Below are 21,772 nucleotides of genomic sequence, written 5' to 3' on the forward strand. Positions count from 1 at the left end.
CCACGCCAGTGCACAAGATACTGGAGCTTACCTCGGAACAGCCTGGAGTCCAGGATCTGTTCGACTTCCCATTCGTCGTGGCCGTCGACTTGGATGGGTGGAGGGGGCGGGATCGTTCGACCTGGGATCTTGTCGTCGGCGGCGGGCTCGAGCAGGGAGACGTGGAAGACAGGATGAATGCGCATGGACGAGGGCAAGTCCAACTTGAAAGCGCGGGAACCGACTTGAGCGACGATCTTGAACGGCCCAAGCTTGGTGTGGTCGAGCTTGGCCGTGGGTCGCTGGGTCTTGATGTTCTTGGCGGAGAGCCAGACTCGGTCTCCAACCTTGAACGGAGGGGAAGGGGAGTGGCCGGGGTCGTAGAACTTGGCTTGGGAGTCCTGGGCAAGGGCGATGTTGAACTTGAGTTCATCGTGGAGGGAGTGAATGGCTCGGGCTTGATCGTCGGCGACGGAGGCATTCTTGGTGGTGCGGGGAAGGGCGACGGAAAAACGAGGGTGGTAGCCGGTGTAGGCAAAGAAGGGGGAGCAGCCGAGGGTTGCTTGAGAGGTGTTGTTGTAGGTGAACTCGGCGTGAGGGAGGAGCTGGGCCCAGTCGTCTTGCTGGAAGTTGATGAAGCAGCGGAGGTACTGCTCGAGGATGGCGTTGACCCGCTCGGTCTGGCCGTCGGTCTGCGGATGGAAGGCAGTCGACATCTTGTGCTTGATCTTGAGGCGGGTCAGGACGGCTTGGAAGAACTTGGAGGCAAAGGTAGATCCTCGGTCTGAGACGATATCGTCTGGAAGACCGTGCTTGGTGAAGACATGCTCGACAAACATCCGAGCAGTGTCCTCGGCGTTGGCCTCGTTGCTTGACGGGACGAAGTGGGCCATCTTGGTGAAGCGGTCGACAAACACACAGATGGCTGTGTGTCCAGAGGACTCGGGAAGCTGGGTGATGAAGTCGACCGAGACTGAGGACCAAGGGCGATCTGTAGGAGATGGTATCTCCGACGCTGTGCTGCGCGTACTGCGCGTACTGCGCGGCGCAGTGGGTCGTGACCTGTGCTGCGCTTTGCGTTTTCACGCACCGCAGGCAGGCCACCGCAGGGTATACCTGCGGGTTGCCCCCGTTCCCCCCGTTTGTCTGGAGTTCGGTTTTATCGTGAATAAACGTAAGTGCTCCCCGAGCTCACCCGTCCGCTAGAGTAGCCTAGCACCGCCCTGTTCTGCCCCGTCCTGTCTTGTCTTGTACCCCCTCCCTCCCCGTCTTGCCCCAACGTCCCAGTAGTGGACGTTACATGGTAGCATCGGAAATCCTCGTCTTGTTTTCGTCCTGTTTGTCCTCTTTCTAGATCCTCAAGCTGGATCCCGCCTCTCTTGCCGACCGACTCTCCTCTCTGTCCCTGGAGCCTGCCCCTGCCATGAGCAACCCCCGCCCACTTCCGGAAGCCTTCCTCAAGACCTTCCGTGCCCCAGTGTTTACTGGGAAGAGCCGCTCCTCCTCGGTGGAGGACTGGCTGCAGCAACTCGAGGACTACCTCGATGCTGCCCAAGTCGCCCCCACCCACCACATCGTCGCCGCCAAGCTCTGCTTAAAGGACCAGGCGTACCGTTGGTACCGCCGCCAAGGGTTCGACGAGCAGAGCGAAGGTGTGTTTGACGACTTCAAGGACCGCCTCCGTCGCCGCTTCGGCAGCCCCAATGCTGAACTCATTGCCCGTGACAAGCTATACTCTCTCGTGCAGCGTGGTTCTGTGACCCGCTACATCGAGGAGTTTGAAGACCTCTCCTCCCAGATTGAGGAGCTGGGCTCTGCTGATGCGATGTACCTCTTCCAGAAGGGCCTCAAGCCCAAGATCAGAGAGTACATCGCCAGCAACCCTGATGCCCGCAAGTCCCTGGACGTGATGATGGACGTTGCCGAGAACCTCGACAACGTCCAGTACCATGGCCGCCAGTTCTACCCGCAGCTGGCAGGCGGCCATCGGTCTCATCACGTCCCAGCCCGTCCGCCTCGCCCGGCCCCGCCCGCAAGACCCATGCCTGAGCCCATGGACGTTGACGTCAACGCCATGGAGGCTCGTGGCCCTCCCCGCTCCCGGTTCCAGCAAGCTGCCACTGTCTCCCCCAAGGACAGACAGAAGCAGGAGGACCTCCGCCATGGTTCCTGCTTCTTCTGTCACCGACCGGGACACCAGGCCAAGGAGTGCCCCATGAAGTCGGGAAACGGCCGACCCTACTAGGTGGCTCTGGAGCCCTAGTAGGAGACCAACGCCGTGGATTGCTCAATGCAGTCCACGCGTCTCCAGAGGAAGTTCACCTCGCCCCCTCCCCCGAAGGAGAAACAAACCAAGTGTTGTGCGTCGTGCGAGAGGTGCATGGTGGCGCAAGCCGCCTGCCTCTCCACGAACGTGAAGAGAAAACCAAAATTGAAAACCAAAACAAAAAAGAAAATCAAGAACCCTTGAGGGACAGGACCGCCTGTGCCCTCACCCCTGTCAAGTCGTGTGTGTCGGATGCTTCCGACATGTGTCCGCAAGCCGTGGACGTCGTGTGCAATGGCGTGCTGACGCCGCAGGCCCCCGCAATGGCCGAACCCTATCCAAAATGTCCGAGTGGCCGTGATGAAGCCAACCAAGACCAAGTGTCGCCCGTTCCCCCAAGTCAAGTCATGGTGCAGGAGGCTGTGCAGGAGGACCATGAAGAGTCCCTGCTGTACCTCCCTGCCACCGTCCAAGGTCACACCGTCCGAATGATGGTGGACTCTGGAGCAAGCTGCAACTTTGTCAGCAGACGCTTGCTCCAGGAGCTCAACATACATGCAACCAAGAAGAAGTCGCCGATGAGTGTGGCGCTTGCAGACGATCGTGTGCAGCAGTGCACACACCAAGTGGTCCTGCGAGTGGCCCTCCATCCCAAGTACCATCCTGTCCTGTTGTTCCAAGTGATCGACACCAAGTTCGATGCCATCCTCGGCATGAGCTGGCTTGCTCGTGCCGAGCCGACTCCAGTCGTCGACTGGAAAGGCCGCACTGTCCGTGTTGGCCCTGACATTGTCCTGCAGGGCATGGCCTCACCCAACATGCCACCTCTCCTCTCAGCCATGCAATTCAAGAGGCTGATCAAGAAGGACACGTCGTTCCTCTGTGTCGTGCGTGAGGTCGACGACACCGACCAAGCCGGTCCCGGTCCCCCGCCTGTGGTGACCAAGCTGCTCGACGAGTACAAGGACGTATTCCCCGACCAGTTGCCACAATGCCTGCCACCCCAACGCACCGTCGATCATCGCATCGACATCGAACCAGGCTCGTCGCCTCCGTCAAGACCGACGTACCAACTGTCGCTGACGGAGATGGACGAACTCAAGCGCCAGTTGGATGACCTCCTCGCCCATGGGTTCATCCGCCCGAGCCAGTCACCGTATGGTGCACCAGTGCTCTTTGTCAAGAAGAAAGAAGGTGATCTCAGGATGTGCGTCGACTATCGCGCACTAAACAAACAGACCATCAAGAACACCTACCCGTTGCCCAGGATCGACGAGTTGATGGATCGTCTGAGTGGAGCAAAGGTCTTTAGCAAGATAGACCTCCTGTAGGAGATGGTATCTCCGACGCTGTGCTGCGCGTACTGCGCGTACTGCGCGGCGCAGTGGGTCGTGACCTGTGCTGCGCTTTGCGTTTTCACGCACCGCAGGCAGGCCACCGCAGGGTATACCTGCGGGTTGCCCCCGTTCCCCCCGTTTGTCTGGAGTTCGGTTTTATCGTGAATAAACGTAAGTGCTCCCCGAGCTCACCCGTCCGCTAGAGTAGCCTAGCACCGCCCTGTTCTGCCCCGTCCTGTCTTGTCTTGTACCCCCTCCCTCCCCGTCTTGCCCCAACGTCCCAGTAGTGGACGTTACATGGTAGCATCGGAAATCCTCGTCTTGTTTTCGTCCTGTTTGTCCTCTTTCTAGATCCTCAAGCTGGATCCCGCCTCTCTTGCCGACCGACTCTCCTCTCTGTCCCTGGAGCCTGCCCCTGCCATGAGCAACCCCCGCCCACTTCCGGAAGCCTTCCTCAAGACCTTCCGTGCCCCAGTGTTTACTGGGAAGAGCCGCTCCTCCTCGGTGGAGGACTGGCTGCAGCAACTCGAGGACTACCTCGATGCTGCCCAAGTCGCCCCCACCCACCACATCGTCGCCGCCAAGCTCTGCTTAAAGGACCAGGCGTACCGTTGGTACCGCCGCCAAGGGTTCGACGAGCAGAGCGAAGGTGTGTTTGACGACTTCAAGGACCGCCTCCGTCGCCGCTTCGGCAGCCCCAATGCTGAACTCATTGCCCGTGACAAGCTATACTCTCTCGTGCAGCGTGGTTCTGTGACCCGCTACATCGAGGAGTTTGAAGACCTCTCCTCCCAGATTGAGGAGCTGGGCTCTGCTGATGCGATGTACCTCTTCCAGAAGGGCCTCAAGCCCAAGATCAGAGAGTACATCGCCAGCAACCCTGATGCCCGCAAGTCCCTGGACGTGATGATGGACGTTGCCGAGAACCTCGACAACGTCCAGTACCATGGCCGCCAGTTCTACCCGCAGCTGGCAGGCGGCCATCGGTCTCATCACGTCCCAGCCCGTCCGCCTCGCCCGGCCCCGCCCGCAAGACCCATGCCTGAGCCCATGGACGTTGACGTCAACGCCATGGAGGCTCGTGGCCCTCCCCGCTCCCGGTTCCAGCAAGCTGCCACTGTCTCCCCCAAGGACAGACAGAAGCAGGAGGACCTCCGCCATGGTTCCTGCTTCTTCTGTCACCGACCGGGACACCAGGCCAAGGAGTGCCCCATGAAGTCGGGAAACGGCCGACCCTACTAGGTGGCTCTGGAGCCCTAGTAGGAGACCAACGCCGTGGATTGCTCAATGCAGTCCACGCGTCTCCAGAGGAAGTTCACCTCGCCCCCTCCCCCGAAGGAGAAACAAACCAAGTGTTGTGCGTCGTGCGAGAGGTGCATGGTGGCGCAAGCCGCCTGCCTCTCCACGAACGTGAAGAGAAAACCAAAATTGAAAACCAAAACAAAAAAGAAAATCAAGAACCCTTGAGGGACAGGACCGCCTGTGCCCTCACCCCTGTCAAGTCGTGTGTGTCGGATGCTTCCGACATGTGTCCGCAAGCCGTGGACGTCGTGTGCAATGGCGTGCTGACGCCGCAGGCCCCCGCAATGGCCGAACCCTATCCAAAATGTCCGAGTGGCCGTGATGAAGCCAACCAAGACCAAGTGTCGCCCGTTCCCCCAAGTCAAGTCATGGTGCAGGAGGCTGTGCAGGAGGACCATGAAGAGTCCCTGCTGTACCTCCCTGCCACCGTCCAAGGTCACACCGTCCGAATGATGGTGGACTCTGGAGCAAGCTGCAACTTTGTCAGCAGACGCTTGCTCCAGGAGCTCAACATACATGCAACCAAGAAGAAGTCGCCGATGAGTGTGGCGCTTGCAGACGATCGTGTGCAGCAGTGCACACACCAAGTGGTCCTGCGAGTGGCCCTCCATCCCAAGTACCATCCTGTCCTGTTGTTCCAAGTGATCGACACCAAGTTCGATGCCATCCTCGGCATGAGCTGGCTTGCTCGTGCCGAGCCGACTCCAGTCGTCGACTGGAAAGGCCGCACTGTCCGTGTTGGCCCTGACATTGTCCTGCAGGGCATGGCCTCACCCAACATGCCACCTCTCCTCTCAGCCATGCAATTCAAGAGGCTGATCAAGAAGGACACGTCGTTCCTCTGTGTCGTGCGTGAGGTCGACGACACCGACCAAGCCGGTCCCGGTCCCCCGCCTGTGGTGACCAAGCTGCTCGACGAGTACAAGGACGTATTCCCCGACCAGTTGCCACAATGCCTGCCACCCCAACGCACCGTCGATCATCGCATCGACATCGAACCAGGCTCGTCGCCTCCGTCAAGACCGACGTACCAACTGTCGCTGACGGAGATGGACGAACTCAAGCGCCAGTTGGATGACCTCCTCGCCCATGGGTTCATCCGCCCGAGCCAGTCACCGTATGGTGCACCAGTGCTCTTTGTCAAGAAGAAAGAAGGTGATCTCAGGATGTGCGTCGACTATCGCGCACTAAACAAACAGACCATCAAGAACACCTACCCGTTGCCCAGGATCGACGAGTTGATGGATCGTCTGAGTGGAGCAAAGGTCTTTAGCAAGATAGACCTCCGCTCAGGCTACCATCAGATCCGCATCCACGAGGATGATGTCCACAAGACCGCCTTCAGGACTCGCTACGGACTGTACGAGTTCCTAGTGCTGCCGTTCGGATTGACGAACGCACCTGCCACGTTCATGCAGCTGATGAACGATGTGTTCCGCCAAGAGCTCGACAACTCTGTCATCGTGTACCTGGATGATATCCTTGTGTACAGCAAGGATGAAGCGACCCATGAAGGTCATGTCGCCCGCGTGCTGGCCAAGCTACGCGAGCACAAGTTGTATGCCAAACTGTCCAAGTGTGAGTTCTTCAAGAATCAAGTCCCGTTCCTGGGACACGTTGTCTCAGGAAGAGGAATCGAAGTCGACCCCGCCAAGGTCAAGTCTGTGGTCGAGTGGCCGCCGCTCGCATGCGTCTCTGACGTGCAGTCGTTTCTCGGTCTCGTCAACTACTACCGCCGATTCATCCCCGATCTGGCGCGCACTGCCGGTCCACTCACAGACCTACTCCGCAAAGAGTGCCCCTTCGTGTGGGACCACCCACAACGCCAAGCGTTCGAGACCCTCAAGCACGCCTTGACGAACGCTCCTGTCCTCGCTGTGTTCGACCCGAACACGGATGTCTCCGTGCACACCGACGCCTCCGACTTTGCGGTGGGAGCTGTTTTGATGCAGGAGGGAAGGCCCGTTGCCTTCGAGTCGCGCAAACTGTCCCAACACGAGATCAACTATCCCGTGCACGAGAAGGAGCAGCTTGCGATCATCTACGCGCTGCAGAAGTTCCGAGTGTACCTCCACGGTACCGCCAAGCCCTTCAAGATTGTGACGGACCACCAGTCACTGCGTTACCTCGACACCAAGAAGAACCTGAGCCGACGCCAAGCGCGATGGATGGAGTTCCTCGCCGAGTACAACTACGAGGTTGTATACCAGAAAGGCAAACTCAATGTGGTGCCTGACGCACTGTCCCGACGCCCCGACTACCAATTGGCGTCACTGTACGAGTCGACTGTCAGTGTCGACAACACGATGCTGGATGTTGTCCGAGACAACATCGCCAACGACAAACAGTTCGGAGAACTGTTCCGAAAGGTGTCTAAGCTCCCCAAGGACGACGAATCATCCGAGTACACAGTGCGTGATGGCCTGCTCCTCCTGAAGAAGGACAGCCGTGTCTGTGTGCCGGACATTCCGTCGTTGAAGACCAAGTTGCTCCAAGAGGTCCACGACTCGCCCCTCGCTGGACACTTTGGAGTCGAGAAGACATACGACCGACTGGCCAAAGTCGCATACTGGCCTGGAATGAAGCGCACCGTCGAGAAGTACATCGAGTCCTGCCATACCTGCAAGATGGTCAAGTCACGCACGACCCGAGAGCAAGGATTGCTGCAACCCCTGCCTGTTCCCGACCGCCCCTGGACCAGCATGTCCATGGATCTCATCACGCATCTACCGACGACCAAGTTGGACCACGATGCAATCGCTGTCTTTGTCGACAGGTTCAGCAAGATGGCACACTTTGTGCCGTGCCAGACGACATGCTCCGCGCCTGACCTTGCACTGCTGTTCTTCAAGCATGTGTTCAAGCACCACGGCCTCCCAAAGTCCATCGTCAGTGATCGAGACCCCCGATTCACCTCCTTGTTTTGGACAAGTCTGTTCGACCATCTCGGCACCAAGCTGAACATGTCAACCTCGCACCACCAACAAACGGATGGACAGTCCGAGCGGACGATCCGCACCCTCGAGCAATACCTGAGGACATACGCCTCGACCAGCCAAGACGACTGGGACATACAGCTGAGTCATGCAGAGTTTGCATACAACACCGCCAAGTCGAGCACAACTGGCTTGAGCCCCTTTGAGGCGCTCTACGGATTCCAGCCTGATGTTCCCACCTCCTTGACACTGACCGAGTCCACGGCTGGATTGCCTCCCAAACCAAGTGCCTTTGTCAAAGATCATCAAGTCCGACACAAGATGATCGCCGACGCGCTCACGGATGCGCAACAAGTGATGGCGAAGTACTACGACCGCCGACACCAGGATGTCTCCTTTGAAGTTGGAGACCTTGTCTACCTGGACGCCGACAACATCAAGGTCCCCGAAGCCCAGTCAAAGAAGTTGTTGCCCAAGTACCGAGGACCGTTCAAGATAGCGGCCCGACCCAGTCCCCTCAACTACCTGTTGGACTTGCCACCTGGAAGCAAGCTCCATCCTGTCTTCCATGTGTCCAAGCTGCGTCGCCACACGACCCGCAGTCCAGCACAGTTCCCCGACGCCGACGAAGGTGTCCCGGACGACGCACCACTGGAAGACGACCTCGGACAATACTATACTCAAGAATATGAAGTCGAAAGGATCGTGAGGCACAAGAAAGTGGCTGATGGGTCACTTCGGTTTTATGTCAAGTGGGTTGGTTACCCACACTCGGGCAACACATGGCAAACACTGGAGGACTTGTCCCATGCACCCGAGGAGCTGAGTAAATACGGTAAACACCTCGAGGAGCCCCAAATAAAGAGCACACGCAGGGCTCCTCGCAGGAAGCCTTCTTAAGTGTGGGAGTGTAGGAGATGGTATCTCCGACGCTGTGCTGCGCGTACTGCGCGTACTGCGCGGCGCAGTGGGTCGTGACCTGTGCTGCGCTTTGCGTTTTCACGCACCGCAGGCAGGCCACCGCAGGGTATACCTGCGGGTTGCCCCCGTTCCCCCCGTTTGTCTGGAGTTCGGTTTTATCGTGAATAAACGTAAGTGCTCCCCGAGCTCACCCGTCCGCTAGAGTAGCCTAGCACCGCCCTGTTCTGCCCCGTCCTGTCTTGTCTTGTACCCCCTCCCTCCCCGTCTTGCCCCAACGTCCCAGTAGTGGACGTTACACCTCCGCTCAGGCTACCATCAGATCCGCATCCACGAGGATGATGTCCACAAGACCGCCTTCAGGACTCGCTACGGACTGTACGAGTTCCTAGTGCTGCCGTTCGGATTGACGAACGCACCTGCCACGTTCATGCAGCTGATGAACGATGTGTTCCGCCAAGAGCTCGACAACTCTGTCATCGTGTACCTGGATGATATCCTTGTGTACAGCAAGGATGAAGCGACCCATGAAGGTCATGTCGCCCGCGTGCTGGCCAAGCTACGCGAGCACAAGTTGTATGCCAAACTGTCCAAGTGTGAGTTCTTCAAGAATCAAGTCCCGTTCCTGGGACACGTTGTCTCAGGAAGAGGAATCGAAGTCGACCCCGCCAAGGTCAAGTCTGTGGTCGAGTGGCCGCCGCTCGCATGCGTCTCTGACGTGCAGTCGTTTCTCGGTCTCGTCAACTACTACCGCCGATTCATCCCCGATCTGGCGCGCACTGCCGGTCCACTCACAGACCTACTCCGCAAAGAGTGCCCCTTCGTGTGGGACCACCCACAACGCCAAGCGTTCGAGACCCTCAAGCACGCCTTGACGAACGCTCCTGTCCTCGCTGTGTTCGACCCGAACACGGATGTCTCCGTGCACACCGACGCCTCCGACTTTGCGGTGGGAGCTGTTTTGATGCAGGAGGGAAGGCCCGTTGCCTTCGAGTCGCGCAAACTGTCCCAACACGAGATCAACTATCCCGTGCACGAGAAGGAGCAGCTTGCGATCATCTACGCGCTGCAGAAGTTCCGAGTGTACCTCCACGGTACCGCCAAGCCCTTCAAGATTGTGACGGACCACCAGTCACTGCGTTACCTCGACACCAAGAAGAACCTGAGCCGACGCCAAGCGCGATGGATGGAGTTCCTCGCCGAGTACAACTACGAGGTTGTATACCAGAAAGGCAAACTCAATGTGGTGCCTGACGCACTGTCCCGACGCCCCGACTACCAATTGGCGTCACTGTACGAGTCGACTGTCAGTGTCGACAACACGATGCTGGATGTTGTCCGAGACAACATCGCCAACGACAAACAGTTCGGAGAACTGTTCCGAAAGGTGTCTAAGCTCCCCAAGGACGACGAATCATCCGAGTACACAGTGCGTGATGGCCTGCTCCTCCTGAAGAAGGACAGCCGTGTCTGTGTGCCGGACATTCCGTCGTTGAAGACCAAGTTGCTCCAAGAGGTCCACGACTCGCCCCTCGCTGGACACTTTGGAGTCGAGAAGACATACGACCGACTGGCCAAAGTCGCATACTGGCCTGGAATGAAGCGCACCGTCGAGAAGTACATCGAGTCCTGCCATACCTGCAAGATGGTCAAGTCACGCACGACCCGAGAGCAAGGATTGCTGCAACCCCTGCCTGTTCCCGACCGCCCCTGGACCAGCATGTCCATGGATCTCATCACGCATCTACCGACGACCAAGTTGGACCACGATGCAATCGCTGTCTTTGTCGACAGGTTCAGCAAGATGGCACACTTTGTGCCGTGCCAGACGACATGCTCCGCGCCTGACCTTGCACTGCTGTTCTTCAAGCATGTGTTCAAGCACCACGGCCTCCCAAAGTCCATCGTCAGTGATCGAGACCCCCGATTCACCTCCTTGTTTTGGACAAGTCTGTTCGACCATCTCGGCACCAAGCTGAACATGTCAACCTCGCACCACCAACAAACGGATGGACAGTCCGAGCGGACGATCCGCACCCTCGAGCAATACCTGAGGACATACGCCTCGACCAGCCAAGACGACTGGGACATACAGCTGAGTCATGCAGAGTTTGCATACAACACCGCCAAGTCGAGCACAACTGGCTTGAGCCCCTTTGAGGCGCTCTACGGATTCCAGCCTGATGTTCCCACCTCCTTGACACTGACCGAGTCCACGGCTGGATTGCCTCCCAAACCAAGTGCCTTTGTCAAAGATCATCAAGTCCGACACAAGATGATCGCCGACGCGCTCACGGATGCGCAACAAGTGATGGCGAAGTACTACGACCGCCGACACCAGGATGTCTCCTTTGAAGTTGGAGACCTTGTCTACCTGGACGCCGACAACATCAAGGTCCCCGAAGCCCAGTCAAAGAAGTTGTTGCCCAAGTACCGAGGACCGTTCAAGATAGCGGCCCGACCCAGTCCCCTCAACTACCTGTTGGACTTGCCACCTGGAAGCAAGCTCCATCCTGTCTTCCATGTGTCCAAGCTGCGTCGCCACACGACCCGCAGTCCAGCACAGTTCCCCGACGCCGACGAAGGTGTCCCGGACGACGCACCACTGGAAGACGACCTCGGACAATACTATACTCAAGAATATGAAGTCGAAAGGATCGTGAGGCACAAGAAAGTGGCTGATGGGTCACTTCGGTTTTATGTCAAGTGGGTTGGTTACCCACACTCGGGCAACACATGGCAAACACTGGAGGACTTGTCCCATGCACCCGAGGAGCTGAGTAAATACGGTAAACACCTCGAGGAGCCCCAAATAAAGAGCACACGCAGGGCTCCTCGCAGGAAGCCTTCTTAAGTGTGGGAGTGTAGGAGATGGTATCTCCGACGCTGTGCTGCGCGTACTGCGCGTACTGCGCGGCGCAGTGGGTCGTGACCTGTGCTGCGCTTTGCGTTTTCACGCACCGCAGGCAGGCCACCGCAGGGTATACCTGCGGGTTGCCCCCGTTCCCCCCGTTTGTCTGGAGTTCGGTTTTATCGTGAATAAACGTAAGTGCTCCCCGAGCTCACCCGTCCGCTAGAGTAGCCTAGCACCGCCCTGTTCTGCCCCGTCCTGTCTTGTCTTGTACCCCCTCCCTCCCCGTCTTGCCCCAACGTCCCAGTAGTGGACGTTACACGATCGGGAACAGGGAGCGAGGCAAGGAGTCCGTAGGGCTTGTGACGGGAGTGCTTGTTCCGCTGGCAGGTGTCGCATCCGGAGACATACTCCTTGATGTAACGACGCATGGTCGGCCAGTGGAAGGTCCGGGAGACGAGCTCAAAGGTCTTGGCGACGCCGAAGTGGCCGGCAGTCGGCGAGTCGTGGCACTCGACGAGGATCTTGCGCTTGAGCTCGGGGACATCGGGGACGCAGACGAGACCTTCAAAGAGCAGAAGGTCGTTGTCGACGGAGTAGCCGGGACAGGAGGCAGGGTTCTTGAGGACTTGGGACAGGATCGGACCAAAGGTAGAGTCCTTCTTGAGGCTTGACTTGATGAGGACGGCGATATCCTCGGACTCGGGGGCAACGGGAACAGCTCGGAGGGCGGAAACGAAGAGTTTTGGTGGCAGCAGGGTCTGGGTGTTCGGGGAGCTACGAGAGTCACCCCCCTCCTTAGGGAACTTGTCCTTGCGGGAGAGGGCGTCGGCGGCATTGTTGAGGGTTCCGGGTCGATACCTGATGACGAAGTTGTAATCGCCAAGGATCTCGGACCAACGGACTTGGCGACGGCTGAGGTTGCGGGAGGTCTGGAAGTATTCGAGGTTCTTGTGGTCGGTGACGACCTCGGTGGCTTGGGAGGAGAACTCGAGGTAGTGTCTCCATTGCTTGAAGGCTGCGACGATGGCGAGAAGTTCCTTATCATAGATTTGATAATTCATTTCTGCATCGAGCAGCTTCCGGGAGTAGAAGGCCACGGGGTGCAGGAGGCCTTCGTCGTCGCGCTGACTGAGAACAGCGCCAAGAGCATAGTCAGATGCGTCGGCTTCGATGACGCACTGACGCTCGGGGTCGAAGTGGCGGAGGACAGGACCGGTGCTCAGGCATTCCTTAAGCTTCAGGAATGACGTTTGAGCCGAGGGAGACCAGGAGAACTTGATGTCCTTCTTCAGGAGGTCCGTCAGCGGGGTGGCGATCTTGGAGTAATCCTTGACGAACCGACGGTAGAAGTTCGCCAGGCCGAGGAAGACTTGGATGTCGTGGGCAGATCGGGGGATCTCCCACTCCTGGATGGCCTTGACCTTGTCGGGATCCATGGAGATTCCATCGGGCGAGATGATGAACCCGAGGAAGGCGACGGAGGACTGGTCGAACTCACACTTTTCAAGCTTAAGTGAGAGTCCGGCGTCTTGGAGCTTGGTCAGGACTTTCTTGACATGAGCCTCGTGCTCGGCGGGATCGGAGGAGTAGATGAGGATGTCGTCCAGGTAGACGACCACGAACTGGTCAAGGTATTCTCGGAGGACATCGTTGACGAAGGCTTGGAACGAGGCAGGAGCGTTGGTCAAGCCGAACGGCATGACGTTGTACTCGAAGTGGCCGTAGCGGCAGCGGAAGGCCGTCTTCCACTCTTCACCTTCAGCGATGCGCAAGAGGTTGTATGCGCCTCGCATGTCGAGCTTGGTGAAGATCTTGGCCTTGCCGAGGTTGTCGAACGTCTCGGCAATCAGGGGCAAGGGACAACGGTTCGGCACGGTGATCTTGTTCAGGGCCCGGTAGTCGACGCAGAGACGGAGGGAGCCATCCTTCTTCTTGACGAACAGGACTGGGGCACCGGCAGGGGACTCGGAACGGCGGATGAAACCCTTGGACAAGTTCTCTTGGATGTAGGTGTGGAGGGCGTCCATCTCCGGCTTGGAGAGGTTGTAGACGGGTCCAAACGACGGAGACGCACCTTCGACCAACGGGATCGTGTGGTCGTAAGGGCGGTGCTGGGGGAGCTTGTCGGCCTCGGACTTGGAAAACACCTTGGCAAAGGACGAGTACTTGGAGGGGACAGAGGGCTCGGCCTTGGGCTTGGCTCCAGCGTCGACGGAGCAGAGGGACAGGACTCGGGCAGCATCCAAGAGGAACACTTCCAGGCCTTCCTTCTGGACGGCGTGCTGGAAGGGGATGCTGCCGATCAGGCTGACGCTGGGCAGGGACTGGGTCTTGGTCTTGGTCTTTGGGACGGCAGGAGGCAAGGCAGGACTGGGCTTGGGCACGGCAGGAGGCAAGGCAGGGAGGATCTCGGGCTCGGCTGGGGACTCGGCTGGGGACTTGGCAGGAGCAATCTTGGACTCGGGCAGGGACACGGCAGGCTCGGCGGGGACCTCAGCAGGGGACTCGGCAGGCGGCTCGGCAGGGCTGGACCTAGAGGACTGTGGCTCGGGAGAGAACGGGGAGGCCAAACTGTGGATAGAGGTGCAAGGCAAGAAAATAGAGTCATGGTGCCAGTCAAAGTAGGGTTTGTGTTTCTTGATCCAATCCATACCCAAGATGATCGGGTATGAAGCCAAGGGAATCAGCGCGAACGAGATTTGTTCATAGTGGCTGATGCCTGTGATCATAGAAACACAAACTCCAAGACTAGACTCCATCGAAGAACCATCGGCAAGAGTGATGACGAAAGAAGTTGCAAAGGTGGGGAGAGCGTGGGTTGCGGCGAATCCAGTGTCCATAAACGAAGTAACCGCGCCGGTATCGATCATGGCGGTTGCCCGTATGGACTCTGGACCGCACAGCAGAGTCACAGCGAGGGAGGGCTGACGTTGGATGTCAGGCTCGGGAGGCGAAGACGAAGAAGCAAGAGCGGTGGAAGCGGTGGCAATGGTGACGGGGGCAAGATGGCAAAAGGCAGAAGAGTGATTTACCGTGGAGAAATTTACAGGAGGAAGATTTATGACATGATTGACGCCTAGGAAAGCTCCTCCGACCTTTTCTAGGCAGAGAAGTTTTCCTGGTCGTCAAGTTTATTCACATCAACGACAGCCAAAGAAGCATCGATGGCAGCCAAGCGGGAGGATGCCTTATTGGGGCAGCGAAGGGCAATGTGCCCTTCCTGCTTGCAATAAAAGCAGCGGTTGGCAGCACGGAGGGCGGCCTTGTCCTCGGCGGTCAGCCTGCGAGCGGAAGCCTGGCTGAGGTCCATGGGCTGGGGAACGTTGAATGCTTGAGCGGGGCGAGGAGGAGGAGCAGGAGCGAAGGGACGAGGAGCCGGACGGAAAGGGAGAGGAGCCGGACGAGCAGGAGCAGGAGCAGGAGCGGAGCGGTGGTTGGGACGGCGGGAGCGTTGGTCCTCCTGGCGGTTGTCGATGGCGATCGCCGCTTGCATGAGATCTTCGAGGTTGTCGAAGGAGCGACGGGAGAGTTCATCTTGAACCGAGGGCTTGAGTCCACTCTCGAAGTGGAACATGAGAGGGTCTTTGTTAGGGATAGCTTCTGCTTGTTCTCCACTTTGACTGCACACTTGGCTGTTCTTTTGCCTTTCTGTTTGTTTGTGTGTAGCTTTGCAGTTCCCCTCCAATTTTCCGCCTTTTGCCTGCCATTTCCGCTCCTTCCGCACTTCCGTTTCCCCGCGCTGCTCCGCTTCCTTTGTCTTCTTCGCACGCGCCGGTTTGTTTGTGCACGCGCCTTGCTGCGATTGGTTGCAATTCGGCTGCCGGTCATGTGTCCCACCACCGGTGACTCATGACCTGCCTGACCGCCCCGATCTCTTGTTCATCTCGCATGCATTTGCCCCAACCTTATACTTGACCAATCCGCTTCTTGGACGTTGAGTCACATTGCTTCGCCTTTGCACGTTTCTCCTGCCAGGTGCTTCGCTTTTGCTTGCGCCTCCCTCGCTTTGGTTCTCTGCCTGTCTCGGTGGTCCTTCTCGGCCCTCGTTCGTGCATCGCCCCCTTCGCCCTGCTCGATCGCCCACTTTTCCCTCCCTTGGCCGCCCTTCGCTGCCAAGTCCGGACTTGTCTATAAATAGCCTGACCCCCGCGATGTGTAGTCGAACCTCAGCGTTCAAAATAGGACTAAATAAAGTGCCTTCTACTTTATTCTCTGAGTGTTCCTCACGTCTCATTTCGAGACTAGTCTTATCTTGAACGGATCTTTGCTTCCCTCGCTCCCTCTCCGAGTCCACTTCGGACTTTACCCTTGCCTTCCCTGAGCTCACTTCGAGCTCACTTCTTCTTTTGCCGTTGAGTCCCCTTCGGACTCTAACATCATTTTGAACGCTCCCTCTTGGCTTCCCGGCCTTTCTTCTTCTTTCGCCTCTCTTTCCCTCGTCGATCCGATGGCTGAGCCTGCTGCACCCCCTGCAGACCTCAACGCGTATCTGGCGCGCATGGAGGAGCGTATGAACGCCCTCATGACCCAGAACGCTGCTCTCCATCGTCAGATCCAAGATCTGCAAGCTCCCGCCGCCGCTCCCCGCCAGGTCTACCAGGTCAACAAGCCCAAGGAGTTCCTAGGTTCCCGCGATGAAACGACGGCCTTCCTCGCCCAGTGCCACCTGGTTTTCCTCGCCGATCCTGCCTTCTTCGCGCCCGAGCGCCAGAAGGTCCTGTACGCCACCTCCTTCCTCCGCGGTGAAGCCTTCAAGTGGTACGAGGCCGCCTTCTACATGGCCAACCGCTTCCCGGCTTCCTTCGCGGATTTTGAAGTTGCCCTCAAGTCGACCTTCGGTGAGGACACGGCCTCCTCGCAAGATAAGGCCTTGAACGACCTCAAGCGCTTGGTCCAGCTCAAGTCCTGCCAAGCCTTCGCCACCCGCTTCGTCCAGCTCGCCGCCCGCGTCCAGACTGATGAACCCACCAAGATGCACTTCTTCAAGGAGGGTTTGAAGTCTGAGGTCAAGTTCCACCTCATCGGTCTCCGCCCCGCTCCCGCTTCCCTGCCTGAGTTGATCAAGGCAGCGGTCGAGTACGACGATGCCCTCCATCGTCTCAAGATCTCCTCCCGTTCCCAACCTCCTCCTCCTTCTTCTCGCTCTGCTCCCCATCACCACCATTCTCCCGCGCATGTTTCTTCTTCCTCCTCTTCTGCACCCACTCCCATGGACCTTGACTCTGTCTCGGTCCGCCCTGCTAAGCTCTCCGACGTCGAGAAAAAGCGACGTCGTGAGCAGGGTCTCTGCCTGTACTGCGGGGAAAAGTCTTGTCCCGGCAGTCGCGATGTTCAGCAGTGCCCGGTTCTGGTCAAACGGAACTCGGGAAATGCCCACAGCCGAGCAGCACCTCGCAAGTAAGCGAGGTGGTCTGTTCGGCGATACGAACATCTTCCCCCTCTGACTCGTCATTATCGGACGATAAGCTTCTTCTTCCGGCCACCCTTGTCGTCATGAGTCTTTCTGGCCCGGTCTCCATCTCCCTTTCTGTCTTTATTGATGATGGATGCACCGCTCTTGCCCTCATTGATCCTGCCTTTGCGGATCTCCATAAACTCTCTCTTATCCCTCTTTCTACTCCCTACTCCGTTTCCCTTGCTGATGGTTCTTCGGCCGGTTTCATTCGTTTCCAAACCGTTCCTGTGACGTTGACCATTGGTTCCCACACCGAGTCGATTTCTTTTCTTGTGACTCGACTCTCCACCACTCCCATCACTCTTGGTCTTCCCTGGATGCGCTTGCATAATCCAGTTGTCAATTGGAAGTCCCTCTCCCTTTCGTTCTCCGATCCCTCTTGCCTTGCTGATGGACACATCCTCGCGGATGTCTCTGCTTCCTCCTTGGACACTTCGTCCCCTTCCGGCTATTCGCCTCCCCCTTCGGGCACTTCGCCTTTGACTCCTCCCTCCGGTCCTTCCCTTACACCGGTTCCCTCCTTTGGCACTTCGCCTTCCCTTTCTTCCCGCCTTGACTCTGCTTCGCTTTCTGAAGAGCCAACGGCTTTATCTTCGCCCGACATTGAGCTCGTTAATGCGGCGAGTCTTCTCCGTCTTGCACGGGAAGACAAGCTCGACATTTTCGCTGCCCAAATGGATATCCGTCCTCCTTCGCCGGAGACGTATCCTACGGTGTCGATAAGGTCCGTGCTCACGACGAAGGTGTATGCCGAGTCTGGCACCCCTGTTGACTCTCGAGGTGTCCCGCTCAAATACAATGAGTTTGGCGACGTTTTCAGCCTCAAGTCTGACCCTCCTTCTTCCTTGCCTCCTCACCGTCCGTATGACTTGTCTATTGAGTTTGTACGGACCGAGGATGGAAAGGAACCTCGTTTGCCAAAGCCGGGGAAAGTCTATCCTTTGTCCCCGGCCGAGGAATCTGCTCTTTCGGAGTATCTGACCAACGCCCTCGCACGTGGTTGGATCTCCAAATCCTCTTCTCCCGTTGGTGCTCCCTGCTTCTTCGTGAAGAAGCCCAATGGTGGTCTTCGCCTTTGCGTCGACTACCGGGGCCTCAATGCCATCACGAAGAAGAACCGCTACCCTCTTCCCCTCTTCCAGGATCTTCTGGATAAACTTTCTTCTGCCCGCGTCTTCTCACACCTTGACCTTCCTGATGCTTACCACTTGGTTCGTGTCAAGAAGGGCGATGAGTGGAAGACTGCTTTTGTTTGCAAATCTGGCTCTTACGAGTACAATGTTATCCCCTTTGGTCTTTCGAATGCCCCCGCTGCTTTTCAGTTTTTTATGAACGACATCTTCTCGGACCTCCTTGGTGTCTGTGTTGTCATTTATCTTGACGACATCCTGATCTTCTCAAAAGATCCCCTGGAGCATGAGGAGCATGTTAAGCTTGTTCTTTCTCGCCTTCGTGAACACTCTCTTAAGGTCAATCCGGCCAAGTGTTCTTTTGACCTTTCTGAAGTTGACTTTCTCGGCATGATCATTTCTGCCGATGGCATTAAAATGGACCCTGCCAAGGTCGAGGCCGTTTCCCTTTGGCCTGTTCCCTCTTCTGCTCGCGACATCCAAGTTTTTATTGGTTTCGCAAACTTTTACCGCCGCTTCGTCAAGGACTTTTCCGCACTTGCTCGTCCTTTGACTTCACTCACCACCAAATCCTCCACCTTCTCTTGGTCTCCCGAGGCCCAAGAGGCTTTTGATTCTCTTAAACGTTCATTCACTTCCGCACCTATTCTTCGTTACTTTGATTTCTCCAAACCCGCTGTCATCGAGCCCGATGCTTCTGACTTTGCTCTGGGTGCCGTCCTTTCCCAGTTTGACCCTGACGGCGCTCTTCACCCCGTTGCTTTTCACTCTCGGCAATTCCGTCCCGCCGAGGTGAATTATGACACCCACGACAAAGAGCTCCTTGCTATTGTCGATTCCTTTACTGCCTGGCGTCATTACTTGATGGCTGCCGACCCCGATCATCCCACTCTTGTTTTCTCTGATCACCAGAACCTCACCCGGTTCACTTCCGCTTCCCAACTTTCTCGCCGCCAGTTCCGGTGGGCCCAATTCCTTTCTGATTTTGCTTTTCGCATTTACCACCGCCCTGGTCGCCTCAACACCAAAGCCGATGCTCTCAGTCGCCGTTCTGACTTTGAGATAAAGCCTGGTGACTCCCTCCACTCCACCAACTTCCTTCAGCTGTTCGAGTCTATTTCTCTCGACAGCATCACCGTTATCGGCTCGAACCCCGATTTTCTTTCCGAGATTCGAGCTGCCACCCTTTCTTGTTCCCTTCTTTCTGACTTCAACGCCAAACGTCTTGATGGCGATTACTCCTTCCGTGACGGTCTCCTTTACTTTAAAGACCTGATCGTTGTCCCTTCCCCCGAGCTCCAGCTCAAAGTGTTTGAGCAACGTCACTGCTCCGCTGCCGCTGGTCACTTTGGTCTTGCCAAGACCGTTGAGCTCATCTCCCGGGACTTTCACTGGCCCCGGCTTCGTAAGTCTGTGCGTCGCTTCATTGCTAATTGTGAAGCGTGCCAGCGAGCCAAGCCGTCCCGTCACTCCCCTTATGGTTTACTTCACCCTCTCCCCGTTCCTTCCGAACGTTGGTGGGACCTGTCGATGGACTTCATCACGGATCTCCCACCTTCGAACGGCTTTGACTCCATCTTCGTGGTTAAGGACCGCCTGTCCAAACAAGCACACTTTGTGCCCACCACGAAGACGGTTACAGGCGAGCAAACCGCCGAACTCTTCCTCTCCCACATCTTCCGCTTGCATGGTTGTCCCCGGTCTATTGTTTCGGACCGAGGAACTCAGTTTACTTCGGCCTTCTGGAGGCGCTTCAATGAGCTTCTGAAGACGAAGATTTCCCTTTCTTCTGCCTTCCACCCCGAGACCGACGGTTCGACCGAGGTTCTCAACCAGGTCATCGAGCAGTATTTGCGTATCCATTGCAATTACCTGCAAGACGACTGGACCCTTCACCTTCCCCTTGCCGAGTTCACTTACAACAACTCGGAAAACACCTCCACTGGCATGACTCCCTTCTTTGCAGTCCATGGCCATCACCCCATTTTTGATCCCTCCATCATCCGTGATCCTTCTGTTGTGCCCTCTGCCGAAGAACGTGTCGACCGACTTCAGACCGTTCTCGAGGATCTCAAGGCCAACCTCCGGGTTGCCCAAGAGTCCTACACTTTGCAGGCCAACAAATCCCGTCTCCCCACTCCCGACATCTCCGTTGGCGACCTCGTTTTTCTTGATCGTCGCCACATCCGCACCCTTCGTCCCTCCAACAAGCTTGATCAGAAAAAGCTTGGCCCCTTTAAAGTTCTTCGCCGCATCAACCCCGTTGCCTTTGAACTTAAACTCCCTTCCACACTCAAAGTCCACCCCGTCTTTCATGTATCCCTCCTTGAACCCCGAACGAAGGACATTGTTCCCGAGTTCACCCAACCCGAACCTCCACCCATTCTTGTTGACTCCCAGGAAGAGTTTGAGGTCGAGACTGTTCTCGATTCTCGGCTCTTCCGTGGTCGCTTACAGTACTTGGTTCAGTGGAAGGGCTATTCCGAGACTGACCGGTCTTGGGAGCCCGCTGCCAATGTTTCCCACGCCACTGATCTTGTTGCTGACTTCCACCTTCGCTATCCCTCAAAGCCGAAGGCGACGCCCGGAGTTCGTCGCTAAGGAAGGGGATGATGTTAGGGATAGCTTCTGCTTGTTCTCCACTTTGACTGCACACTTGGCTGTTCTTTTGCCTTTCTGTTTGTTTGTGTGTAGCTTTGCAGTTCCCCTCCAATTTTCCGCCTTTTGCCTGCCATTTCCGCTCCTTCCGCACTTCCGTTTCCCCGCGCTGCTCCGCTTCCTTTGTCTTCTTCGCACGCGCCGGTTTGTTTGTGCACGCGCCTTGCTGCGATTGGTTGCAATTCGGCTGCCGGTCATGTGTCCCACCACCGGTGACTCATGACCTGCCTGACCGCCCCGATCTCTTGTTCATCTCGCATGCATTTGCCCCAACCTTATACTTGACCAATCCGCTTCTTGGACGTTGAGTCACATTGCTTCGCCTTTGCACGTTTCTCCTGCCAGGTGCTTCGCTTTTGCTTGCGCCTCCCTCGCTTTGGTTCTCTGCCTGTCTCGGTGGTCCTTCTCGGCCCTCGTTCGTGCATCGCCCCCTTCGCCCTGCTCGATCGCCCACTTTTCCCTCCCTTGGCCGCCCTTCGCTGCCAAGTCCGGACTTGTCTATAAATAGCCTGACCCCCGCGATGTGTAGTCGAACCTCAGCGTTCAAAATAGGACTAAATAAAGTGCCTTCTACTTTATTCTCTGAGTGTTCCTCACGTCTCATTTCGAGACAAGTCTTATCTTGAACGGATCTTTGCTTCCCTCGCTCCCTCTCCGAGTCCACTTCGGACTTTACCCTTGCCTTCCCTGAGCTCACTTCGAGCTCACTTCTTCTTTTGCCGTTGAGTCCCCTTCGGACTCTAACAGCGGCGGCGGGAGCTTGCAGGTCCTGGATCTGACGATGGAGAGCAGCGTTCTGGGTCATGAGGGCGTTCATACGCTCCTCCATGCGCGCCAGATACGCATTGAGATCTGCAGGGGGTGCAGCAGGCTCAGCCATCGGATCGAGTAGGGAAAGAGAGGCGAAAGAAGAAGAAAGGCCGGAAAGCCAAGAGGG

Source organism: Polychytrium aggregatum (assembly GCF_025602895.1).
Source record: "Polychytrium aggregatum strain JEL109 chromosome Unknown BJ171scaffold_24, whole genome shotgun sequence".
Classification (NCBI taxonomy): Eukaryota; Fungi; Chytridiomycota; class Chytridiomycetes; order Polychytriales; genus Polychytrium; species Polychytrium aggregatum.